Source organism: Desmodus rotundus, chromosome 13 (genome assembly GCF_022682495.2).
Source record: "Desmodus rotundus isolate HL8 chromosome 13, HLdesRot8A.1, whole genome shotgun sequence".
Classification (NCBI taxonomy): domain Eukaryota; kingdom Metazoa; phylum Chordata; class Mammalia; order Chiroptera; family Phyllostomidae; genus Desmodus; species Desmodus rotundus.
This window is the reverse complement of record NC_071399.1, coordinates 40980136-40992137: the sequence shown is the minus strand read 5'-3', so window position 1 is coordinate 40992137 and position 12002 is coordinate 40980136. Positions and strand designations below refer to the sequence as shown.

The 12002-nt window shown below is 39.0% G+C and overlaps 1 protein-coding gene and 1 pseudogene across 2 annotated transcripts in view; one reads left to right on the top strand and one right to left on the bottom strand.

Annotated features, from left to right (window-relative positions):
- The window catches only part of PCCA (propionyl-CoA carboxylase subunit alpha), a 473714-nt gene that overhangs the window by 82244 nt on the left and 379468 nt on the right, over window positions 1–12002 (top strand). The gene's annotated exons all lie outside the window — the stretch shown is intronic.
- Window positions 9273–11242, bottom strand: LOC112321429 (large ribosomal subunit protein eL27-like; annotated as a pseudogene).

Below are 12002 nucleotides of genomic sequence, written 5' to 3'. Positions count from 1 at the left end.
TTAATTTGATTCAGAAACTGTCCTGTTCAGTTACTTGGATGTTGCGTAGATTTTATTTCAACTTAAAAACTAGAGAAGATGCTTGAGTAAATTAACCTTAGTTTTACATACAGTTGAAAAGTAGCATCTTAAACCTGAGGGCCACATTTAGCAGTTTTTATACATTTTTAGCAAATAGTTAAAAATAGATAACTTAGATCTTTTAGCTACACTATGCATAACACATTTATAGTCATTTTGATGTCCGATAACTTCAGGGTTCATTGCCCCTGTGCATTTTTCAAATTACTTGCTTCTCAATACATAAGGCTTTAATTTACCTCCTACTGACAGACCCCAAGTGGGTTTTTAAGAATTTTGAAAGTGGACTACTGTAGTTGTGCTGCAGCACTGGTTTTGATTGCTGACACAGAATTTCCTACGACACCCCAAATTTAGATGGATGGGAGGTTCAGGCAGTGTCTTCTGGGCAATTGGTAGGTGTCCCCCCATCCCAGATACAGAATTACTGGTTTCTAGAATATTTTTCTTTCTTTGAACCCTCTTTTATCCCTATTTAGAAAATAATATAGACACAAGATTTAGCCCCATTTTATTCACTGTTAATTTTTTGTTTGGTCTTTTTTATCTCGAATTTTACAGGGTAATAACAAAGTTAAATATGTGTACCTTAAAGTAGCCTAAAGCAATAATTATTGCTTCTGTAAATAGCTGATATTAGTAGTAAGGATAATTTATATACTGATTAATAATATTATCTCAAGGCTGCATTCACTTAGAGGTGTTCAGTCACTTCTATGTCATCTGTTCAGGCTTACTAAGTTTTTAAGGAATAAGGAAAACAATTGAAACCTGTATTTTATGGAAAGAAGATGAAAACCTACAGCTAACATTTGTATTGGGGTAATAATTTACTTTTCTGGCTTTAAATACTGTCATGATCTTTTAGGAAACAGATCGTGGTAGACTTGTCATGTTAATCATTTCTGTGTTTTCAGCTCAGTTTGGTCATTAATACTTGACTTGTTACTTAGATTCTTGCTTCTTGCCTTATTGCATGCAGTGCCTATTGTTTAAATTACCAAGCTTTCTTTATCATGTGATCCTGTCATTCTATTGACAATTGATTGGATCAGGGATTAGTGTCTGACCCAAAAGGTAATCATCTATAGAAGGGTCATGGCCCACGGTGTGTGTGTGTCTGGCTGGGGTGGGTGTGGATGTATGTGGTGGGGGTTGTGAGTGGTGGTGGGGTGCAGAAAAGGTTGTGACATTTGAACTATAATAACTGAAAGATGAGAAGGAGCAGCCAGCGTGTGAAGCTCTGGGGTAAGCCCTCTCCAGGCAGAGGGAATAGCAGGTGTAAATGTTCCAAGGCAGGAATGAGATTAGCATATCTCATTCCTAATCCAGAGAATTAGGAGTTTCATCCAGAGAAAGAAGCTGGTGTGGCAGGAGAATAATGAATGAGGAGGTGTTAGAGGATGGGATTGAAAAGATAGGTTCAGGGAAGATCAGTTAGGGCAACCTTAAGAAGATGGGATTTTAATATAAGCAGTTTTGGGGAGGCTGGGAGGAGATTTTAAGCATGTAGTGACATGATATGATGTACTTCTTTATTATTATAATAAGAATGCATATGAAACTAAAGAATTATGTGATTAAAAGTAGTTATGATAATAGGAGTATAAAAATTTAAACTATATACTAAATATGACAAGAAACTATGCCCTAGAAAAAATTCAAGTATCACACTGGTCGGCACGTGGAGAGTCCTAACTCCTTAATTTTGTCCTACTGTTTTTTAGGAAACATGTCTCTGTGAAAACAAAGCTATTGTCTAATTTTTAAATGTTCTTTATTTATTTAGACAGAGGGGAAGGGAGGGAGAGAGGGAGAGAAACATCAATGTGTGGGTGCCTTTCACGTGCCCCCTGCTGGTGACCTGGCCTGCAATCCAGTCACGTGCCCCGATTGGGAATTGAACCAGCGACCCTTTGGTTTGCAGTCCATTGCTCAATCCACTGAGCCACACCAGCCAGGGCTAATTTTTAAACATTTTGAAAGATTTTACTTATTTATTTTTAGAGGGAGGGGCAGGGTGGGAGAAAGAGAAACGTTGATGTGTGAGAGAAACAATTGATTGGCTCTTGTATGCTCCCAACCTGGGGCCTGGCCCACAACCCCGGCATGTTCTCTGACTGGAAATTGAACCAATGCCCTTTTGTTTTGTGGGATGATGCCCAACTCACTGAGCCACACCAGTCAGGGCACTATCTTCTAATTTATGCTTTGCAAATCATCTACTTTTTAGTAAACTGCACCCTTATCTTATTAATATCAAGAATCATTCCTCTTCCCACAATGGTTTATTTTCCTAAACCTGGATTATTCAGTTTTGAAAAACACTCTAGTAAGACAGCCAGTGGGAACCTCTGACCCTTCAAATCCTAAGAGCAGTTAGGGGGTAGGTGTGACTAGAAAGGGAATCAATGGCATTTCTGTTTAAGGTGGCCACTTTTAGCTGTCTGTCATTATCTTCCCACCAGTGTTAGTTACTGATTTGCTTCTTTAGCTTTCTGTCTGGCTAGCAGGTGATGGTTACACCACATAAATAAACTATGATAGGCACACATACGCTCACATTCCAGGGCACAGTTTACCTCTCCAACATCTTTTCCACCACAGATGATTTACTTATGTGGGTTATGTGCGTCTTATTTTCCCTGACAATAATTGCCTCAGGGGTGAATCAGTGAAGCCAGTTTGGGCCAATGAAACATGATGAGAGGCTTTTTTTGGATAAATGTTCTCATTTTTAAGAGAGACAGGCATTGGTGCTCAAGGTTTCTCTTTCCCTCCCTTTGCCCAGGTCTGTGGTGAATGACAGGGCTTGGTGCTGCTGGCAGCCATGTGGTGACCCTGAGGATAACTAGCCTAAGGACAGAGCTGACTGAGGCAGATCTGAGAGAATGGCAGAGAAATCCGGAATTAGGAGATGTATTTTTAGAAGAGTTTCTGTCTAAAAGTGTTGGCAGAGTGTGTGTTGAGGGTAGGGGGAATAGGGGCATTTAATGGGGTAACAACATTTTGTCCTTCAGTAGACATTTATTGAAAAGTTTTCCTATCCCATTGTGTAGACCCCGAGGTATTCAGTTAAAAATAAAGTAGGGCACAGAGTTTGCTTTTCCAGGAACTTATTTATGGATATTGGGTTTTGATTCCTTCTGTGACTGTCCATTTTATTGGATTTGCAGACTGAAAGAATCCTCAGTTTTTAATATTCAATTGACAAGTTTAGAAACCCAGGGCTTAAAGCATTAACCGTTAACTGTTAGAGAATCAATGTCAGAGCTGTGAGTTGCTTTAATGATGTTGTTGGGCAGCTAGAAGTATCTGCATATTATACAGGGGCACTTTGAGGAATCCAAGAGTGAGAAGACTGGTGGGCTTGAGGAAAGTATTGGAAGTAGAGAATGGCCAACTTTCAGGTTTTATTTCTCTTTGTGTTTATGCTTTATTCTTAGAAATCTTTTTGTAAGCCTGTCTACTACTTCCTCTGCTTCTCTGCTTGCGTGGCCTTGTAGAACATGCCGACCAAATATATAGCCCCTGAGCTTATGAGCTTTAGGACTGACATCCTGAATAGAAGAAGGTTTCTTTTTCACTCTCCCCATTCTTAGGAAAGGAACCGCCATAGATCTAGTTTGGAGGAGCTGCTTTTTGTTACAGTCATCAGTATTCAGGGGTCAAGATCAAATCATTCAAAAGGGCTGCAGCTGAGTGGTCTCATGCTATGGTTGGGAAAAGGGAAGTTCAGGAAAGTTGTGAGCTGGCTAACTCTTCCACAATGTGTTTATTATACCACATAAATATAGGGCAATGTGGTAATTGCAATAATCAAAGTATAACTAGTATAGGGGTTGCATGCAGGTAGTGGTTAATTCAGGTATGTTGGGGGTTGGGTATAGCTGGAGAGAAAATTTTCAAACTTCAAATAAGAGGGATGTGTGTGTGTATGTGTGTGAAAGGATTAGTAAAGAAGAGTATTTTGTATTTGTATAGCTATTGGTTTCCTCCCCAGAAATTTTCTCCTCTCATAAAAACTCTGTGCCTTTATACTCATAAATCTGAGTTTCACAATAGTGTCATTATTAGAGGCATAAAGTATACATATAGAAGAAAATTATGGACTTATTGAGCCAGGAGGAACATAGAGTTTATCTAATTTGGTTGGCATATATCTTTTGATGTTGTAGATACTGATGAATACAAGGATGAAGCAGGTTCACTACCCTGAAGAACTTTATAAGAAGGAGATACAGCAGAGAAGAGTTTATTTAACTCATAAGAGACTCGTAAATGACCCTTTGGAAGTCAGATGGTGAAGTGATTAATTTTAATGGAGGAGGAGTGCCTAGAAAACTATAATGAAGAAGGTGACATTTGAACTAGTCCTTGAAGATAGGTAATATTTAGATAGAGAAGATGATAGAGAAGGATGAGATACTGAAGGGAAAGGATATTTCCGTTTTTAAAAAAGATTTTATTTATTTCATTTTAGAGAGAGGGACGGGAGGCAGAAAGAGGGAGAGAAACATTGATGTGTGAGAGAAAAATCATTCAGTTGCTTCTCACCCGGTACCGGGCCCACAATGTAGCCATGTGCCCTGATCAGCAATCAAACTGGGGACCTTTTGCTTTGCAAGATGATGCTCAACCAACTGAGCCATGCAGGTCAGGGTGGGTAAGGACATTTCAGAAAGGGAATTAATTTCTTGGCTCTACCTTCAAAATAAATGTAAAATCTGACCACTTCTCACACTACCAGTGCTACCATTTATTCCAATCGCCAATATCTCTCCTCTGCATCATGTTTGCTTCCTATTTGGCCTCCAAGAGTCCATTTTTATCTCCTTCTTAGATATTATCAAAACCCAGATTCTCAAAATCTGTTAACCTGTAAGTCAGGTATCAGGATTTCTCTGTGAAAAACCAGACAACAAGACATATTTAATATGTTTTCATTTCATTAAGTGTCAGAACCGAAGTCCTTCAAGTCCCCTGTCCTGCTTCTGACCAAATTATTTTACTCTTTTTCTCATTTGCTGTGTTTTAGCTCTTCCTGGAGGTAAGGTATGCTTACAACCTCAAGGCCCTTTCATTTACTAGTTTCTATGTCTAAAATACTGTATCTTCAGATATGCAGTACCTTTTATAGGCCATTAGTAAAAGTCATTCTCTTAAAGATACTCAACTGTGAATATCCTAATTAAAATGACAACTTATCATTCTCCTACCACCTCCCACTCTCTTTTTTTCAGTCTTTTTGTTACTTTTTATTATATTTTAAGTACATTTTATTGATTATGCCATTACAATTGTCCCAATTTTTTTCTTCCCTCTATCCTCCTCTGCTCTTTGCCCTCCAGCATTCCTCTTCACCCCCCTTGGTTCATGCTCATGTACACATAAGTTCTTTGGCTTCTTTATTTCCTATACTATTCTTAACCTCCCTCTGTCTATTATATGCCTACCAATTATGCCTCTTATTCCCTGTACCTCCCCTCACCCCATCCTCCCCCCCCCCCCACTGACAACTATCCTTGTGATCTCCATTTCTGTGAATCTGTTCCTATTCTAGTTGTTTGCTTAGTTTGTTTTTGTTTTTCTAGGTTCAGTTGATAATTGAGAGTTTGTTGTCATTTTACTGCTCATAGCTTTGATCTTCTTCTATCTATTAGATAAGTCCCTTTAACAATTCATATAATAAGGGCTGGGCAATGATGAACTCCTTAACTTGACCTTATCTGGGAAGCACTTTATCTGCCCTTCCATTCTGAATGAAACCTTTGCTGGATAGAGTAATCTTGGATGGAGGTCCTTGCCTTTCATGACTTGGAATACTTCTTTCCAGCCCCTTCTTGCCTGTAAGGTCTCTTTTGAGAAATCCCATACTCTTATGGTAACTCCTTTGTAGGTAACTCTCTCCTTTCTTCTTGCTGCTTTTAAGATTCTCTCCTTCTCTTTAATCATGAGTAATGTAATTATGATGTGCTTTGGTGTGTGCTTCCTTGGGTCCAACTTCTTTGGGACTCTCTGGGCTTCCTGGACTTCCTGGAAGTCTATTTCCTTCACCAGATTGGGGAAGTTTTCCTTCATTATTTGTTCAGATAAGTTTTCAGCTTCTTGCTTTTGTTCTCCTTCTGGCACCCCTACGATTCGGATGTTGGAATGCTTAGAGTAGTCCCAGAGGTTCCTAAGCCTCTCCTCATTTTTTTGAATTCTTGTTTCTTCATTCTGTTCTGGTTGAACGTTTCTTTTTTCCTTCTGCTACAAACCATTGATTTGAGTCCCAGTTTCCTTCCCGTCACTGTTGGTTCCCAGTGCATTTTCCTTTATTTCACTTTGCACAGCCTTGACTTTTTCCTCTATTTTGTGACCGAGCTCAATCAGTTCTGTGAGCATCCTGATTACCAGTGTTTTGAACTGTGCATCTGGTAGGTTGGCTATCTCTTCATAGTTTAGCTCTATTTTTGGAGCTTTGATTTGTTCTTTTATTTGGACCATAGTTCTTTGCCTTGGTGCACCTCCTATGTTGTAAGGGGTGGAGCCTTAGGTATTCACCAGGGTGGGCAATCCTATTTGCTGGGTTGTGGTGCTGTCTGTGAGGGAGGGGTCAGAGAGGGAACAATTCTGTTCCCAGAATTGGGGCTCTGCTCCAGCCCCACTTTGCATCACTTCCCTCTCTTCCCACAAGCGGATTGTACCCTTTCGGGTGCTGAATCCCAGGTGGGTGGGTTTGTGTATGTTCTAGGATCCCGTGTGTTTCTCCAGCGAACTTTCCTGTGAGAGTGGGAATTTCTACCTCCTTCACAGCCCCCACAGATTTTACACCTAGAAATTCTGAGCCTTTAGTTTCCCCGTCAGCCAGCCCTGCCCACCCCTTGCCTCATCTTGGTCTCCACAGTCTTGCTGTTGGTCCTCTCTGCCCAGCTGCCCATCTCCACCCCTTCTACCAGTCTGGATTAATGTTTCTTTAACTCCTTGGTTGTTTGAGTCCCATGCAGTCTGATTTTCTGGTAGCTCTGGTCATTTATTGTTTTTAAATTGGGTGTTGTCTTTCTTTTGGTTGTGTGAGGAAGTGAAGCGTTTCTGCTTATGCTTCCATCTCGGTGAGAACTCTACAACCTCACACTCTGAATTCCCATTTTCTAATTTACTTTTCTCTCTTACTGCTGCTTGACATATATTTTATTTTGTTTGTTTTTCTCTCCTACTGGAGTTTTTTCTTTTTCTTTTTTGATTGTTACTATTTCCTCAGTGCCTAAAACAGTATCTGGCTCATTTTTATGTGCTTAATGAGCAAATAAATGGATAAGAGATAGATTGTCTAAATTTATTTTTGGGTCATTCATGACACAGATTTGACACCCTGAAGTCTTTTAAGTATGCATACTTAAATCAAGAAATCATTTTTAAGTCATTTCTGCAGGATGGCTATTCAGGTGTTACTCATGATTATGACAGGAATTTTAAACCCTTTTATCGTATGGACTAATGTTTGTCAAACTTTTTCTATAAAGGGCCAGATAATAAACATTTTTAACTTTGCAGACTATACTGTCACAACTACTCAACTCTGTTGTAACTACATAACACTGCAGTTGTAGTTTGGAAACAGCCCCAGACCAGCAATTTTCAAGTGGTGTGCCACAAGAAGTTTCAAAACATGCAATACCTGACTTCAGGGGAACTGACCTCTTTTCCCTTAGATTGTCAAATGAAAAAATGACAACAGCCAACAGAACAATAGCTATCCAGTGTGAATGAATGAAAACGATACCTATTTTTTGTCAGATCAGCAAAAATATATTTTTTGGTGTGCTGCAGTATTTCAGTAATTAGTTTGTCGGAGTTCCATGCAGTTTGATTTTCTGGCATTTCTAGTTGTTTATTGTTTTTAGATTGGTTGTTATCCTCCTTTTGGTTGTGCGAGGAAGCAAAGGGTTTCCATCTACTCTTCCATCTTGGCCGGAACTCCAGTGTTTAAATTTATTGATTAGGTATCATCCTTTGTGATGAAAAAATTGGTGAAAGGTAAATATGTAAGAAGGAATCAAAATTGTCTTTTTGTATTGAGACTAGTATGCGAAGAAGGAATTCTTGGAAATAAAAGTCAATGGGATATGCAAAATAAATGTGAGATGTTTTTAGGCAGATGCAGAGATTAGTGCTAATTTTCATATCTTCATTTTCATGAAGCTGACCACAAAGTGGGAATAATATATTATATGTAATCTTGGATGACCTGTGACAAGAACCTGAGTTGTTTAATAGAGAAATTTTTTTTTGTTTAAGTATATTTTATTGATTATGCTATTACAGTTGTCCTGTTTTTTTCTCTGCTTTATTTTCCTCTGTCCTGTATTCCCCCTCCCACCAGCACTTCCCACCCCTCTCCCCCTTAGTTCATGTCCATTGGTCATACATGTAAGTTCTTTGGCTTCTCCATTTCCTATACTGTTCTTAACTTCCCCCTGTCTTATTTTGTACTTATCAAATAGGGGTGTTTTGTTATAAGGGGTGGAGCCTTAGGTATTTGCTAGGGCAGGGCAACCCATTTTGCTGTGTTCTGGTACTGTATATGGGGGAGAGGTCTGAGAGGGAACAATGCCATTTGCTCTGCTCTCTGCCAGCTTTCAGTCACTTCCCCTGCTACCCACAAGTAATTTGGGCCTTTCTGGTGCTGATTCCTGGGTGGGTGGTTTTGTGTACGTTCCATAACCCTGTGGATCTCTTCAGTGGACTCTCCTGTAAATCTGGGAATTTCTCCTGCTGTAGCAACCCCCATAGATTTTTATAGGCAGAGGGTTTGAGGCTTTATTTCATTGCACTGGAATCCTGGGTTGTGCGGTCTGTCTCCCACTCCAGTTGTTCCCCCGGGTTTATCTGCACGCAAATGTTGGACCACTGGGCTTGTCAGCTGCTGCCTTGCCCACTTGGTCCTCCAGCTGTGGCCTTGCTTTGAATCCTTTCTGCCCTGGCTGTCCATTTCCGTCCCTCCTCCGATCTGGATGAATATTTCTTCTTTAATTCCTTGGTTGTTGGACTTCTATACAGTTTGATTTTCTGACAGTTCTGGTTATTTTTTGTTTTAAATTTGTTCTTATTCTTGTTTTGGTTGTGCGAGAAGACAAAGTGTATCTACTTATGCCTCCATCTTGGCTGGAGCAATGTCTCAATAGAGAAATTATTTTAAAGAACTTTTTTCTATTTTATTTTGCATTTATATCATGACCATTTAATATTATCAACAGTAATTACAGTTTTTTACTGTTCCTTATCACTTTAAGGTTCTTGTTTTAAACCTATAAAATTATACCTTTTCAGCCTAAGATAATTTGTGTGCTGTCCTCTCATTTAAAACATACAAACAAACCCTGAAATCAATTTACATGTTAATTTGAAAATTCTTTGCTAGAGTGGACAACAATATTGAAAAAGGACTGACTTTCTTCAGGACTTCATTATAGGTAACCTAAAGAAGACAGAGTATGTATTTTTTTTTTAAAATTCTTTTGATTTTTAATGACCGAAACAAAAAAGATCTAAAACCAAAATTTCTGGAAGAACCATTTGTTCTTGCCAGTCTCATACCTCTCTTCAAACTTGACCTTGGCCTTCTGTTGGGCCTTGCATTTCAGAGCAGGGTCTCTGAAGATATCTTTGTTGATGACAGTTTTGTCCAAGATATCCACAGAGTACCTTGTGAGCATGAGGTGATTGTAGATATAAAATTTCACAAAAGACTTGATCTTAGACCTCTTGATGATTTTCTTCTTGTCCATGGCAGCTATCACTTTGCGGAGATAGTGGTCAATTCCAGCCACCAGAGCATGCCTGTAGGGGTTGTCTGATGTGCCACCATCAATGTTCCTCATGATGACCGCTTTGTGTCTGGAGTAGCATCTAGTCCAGCCAGGACGAGCACCACCTTCCTGGTTTTCATAAACTTGCCCATGTCGACAGCAGCCACTGGGGCCTAGAGCAGAAAGGGGCAGAAGTATGTATTTTGAATTAGTTGGATTTCATGAGTTATTGGCCTTTATTTCTTGGTATGTCTTCACTAGAGTTTAGCCTCCTCTTATGATAGTTGAAAGTCACTTGTGGCTGATTAATATTGTATCATTAGAGCACTGTTTTCTGATTGGTATGGTGGGGAGGCCTTAGTGTACTGTGAAAATGACTTGGCATGTCATCCCAGATCATGGATTTGGTCTTTGATGGCTGTTTATATTTTCTGCTGACTTCTAATATTCTCTCTATTAAAATTCAAGTGTGGATATTGCAGCCAAAAATTCAAAATGACATTTGAAGTTTATTTGTAATTAAATAATTTAAAATTATTAAAATAATTAAAAATTATTAAATCAGAGTTGAAGTCTTTGGTCAATCAAGTAGAGTAACTACACTGTCAAAATGGAGCTTTTAAAACTGATACACATTCTAAACCACAGAGATTCATAATATGAGCAATAGTATTCCAAAATACCTTTTATTTTGGAAGTATATGTTTAAGGTAATAATAACATGAGTAAACTATTTAAAATATGTAAGAATTCTTCACAATACATGGCAGTCTGGATTATATAGTAAATGTAATATGAACTTTTTAAGGTTTCAAGTACAGAGTAGTTTATCCCAAGAAATTGTATTTATTATTGGTTTGGTGTCTGCTTTGCTGAAGACATTTTCAGGTCCATTTAAGAATTCTTCCATAAGAGTCTCACCCTGGTTGTCCTGCTAACAAGTCACTGATTTGCAAAATGAAACTTAACCTTGTCATCAAACTTGCTTTTTAACTCTGTGTTTCAATGAAGTTTTCTGGTCTGCAAATCTTATTGTCATCTTTTACTATACTCCTCCCTTGCACTTAATTTTAATCATTCTCCCTAAATCCACTGCTAGCTTTACTATTAGTATTACTGCAGCTTTTCTCACCACTCTTCTCTCTGCTAAATTCCCATTGCTGGTATATTACTTCCTCACCTATTCCTTTTCACCCAGACCACTGTTCTCCCTCTCAGTCTCTTCTCCTTCGATCCATCTCAGTACTGTTGCCAAACTGATTTTCCTGAAATATTTCAGGATTCTTCAGTGGCTTACTGTTGTCTGTAGAACCTGTGTTTATCAAGGTGGTATTCATAATAACCTAATTTCTGCCTGTCTTCCATCACTATCTGTGCTTACCCACTCTGTAATTTCTGTTGCCAGAGGATATTGGGCAGTTGTCCAGTTGTCCAGTTGTCTCTTGACATCTGAGGGGATTGGTTACAGGACCCACTCCCTCTTGCAGATGCTAAAATCTGAGGATGCTCAAGTCCCTTATATAAGCCAGTGTAGTATTTGCATATAACCTATATTTGCATGTAGACTACAGCAGGGTATACCTACACATAACTTCACTTGTGTGGACTCAGCGTAGTGCCTGGTACATGGCAAATTCAATTTTTGCTTTTGGAAGTTTCTAGGATTTTCTTTGTTTTTTTGAATATTTTTGACCTGAGGTTGGTTGAATCCCTGGATGTAAAACCACGGATGTAGAGGGCCAACTATATTGTGGTAGACATTTAAAATTTTGTCTGTTCAACATCTTTCCTTCTTTGAGAAGAATGTCTTTCTCTTTTTTGGAAGGATACTTGCCTACATTTTAGTCTATGATGGAAGTGTCAGCAAGTATGCATGTCAACAGGATTTTAGGCTGAGAGAAAGGAGCAGTTGAGAGGAAGAGATGAAAGGTATGGGGAAGAGGTCTGTTTAGCCTCTTCAGGAAGGGTCTGATTTAGTTGTGGCTAAGGGATCAACGGCAGTATTACCATCTCAGGAACAAGGCTTTTGTAATGCTTTAAAGAGCTGCACACAAGAGGGTGGGAGGGGAGTCCTCACCAGCCAACAACTGTGTAACTGTGACTTCTAAATTCCTTCACACTTATGCAGAA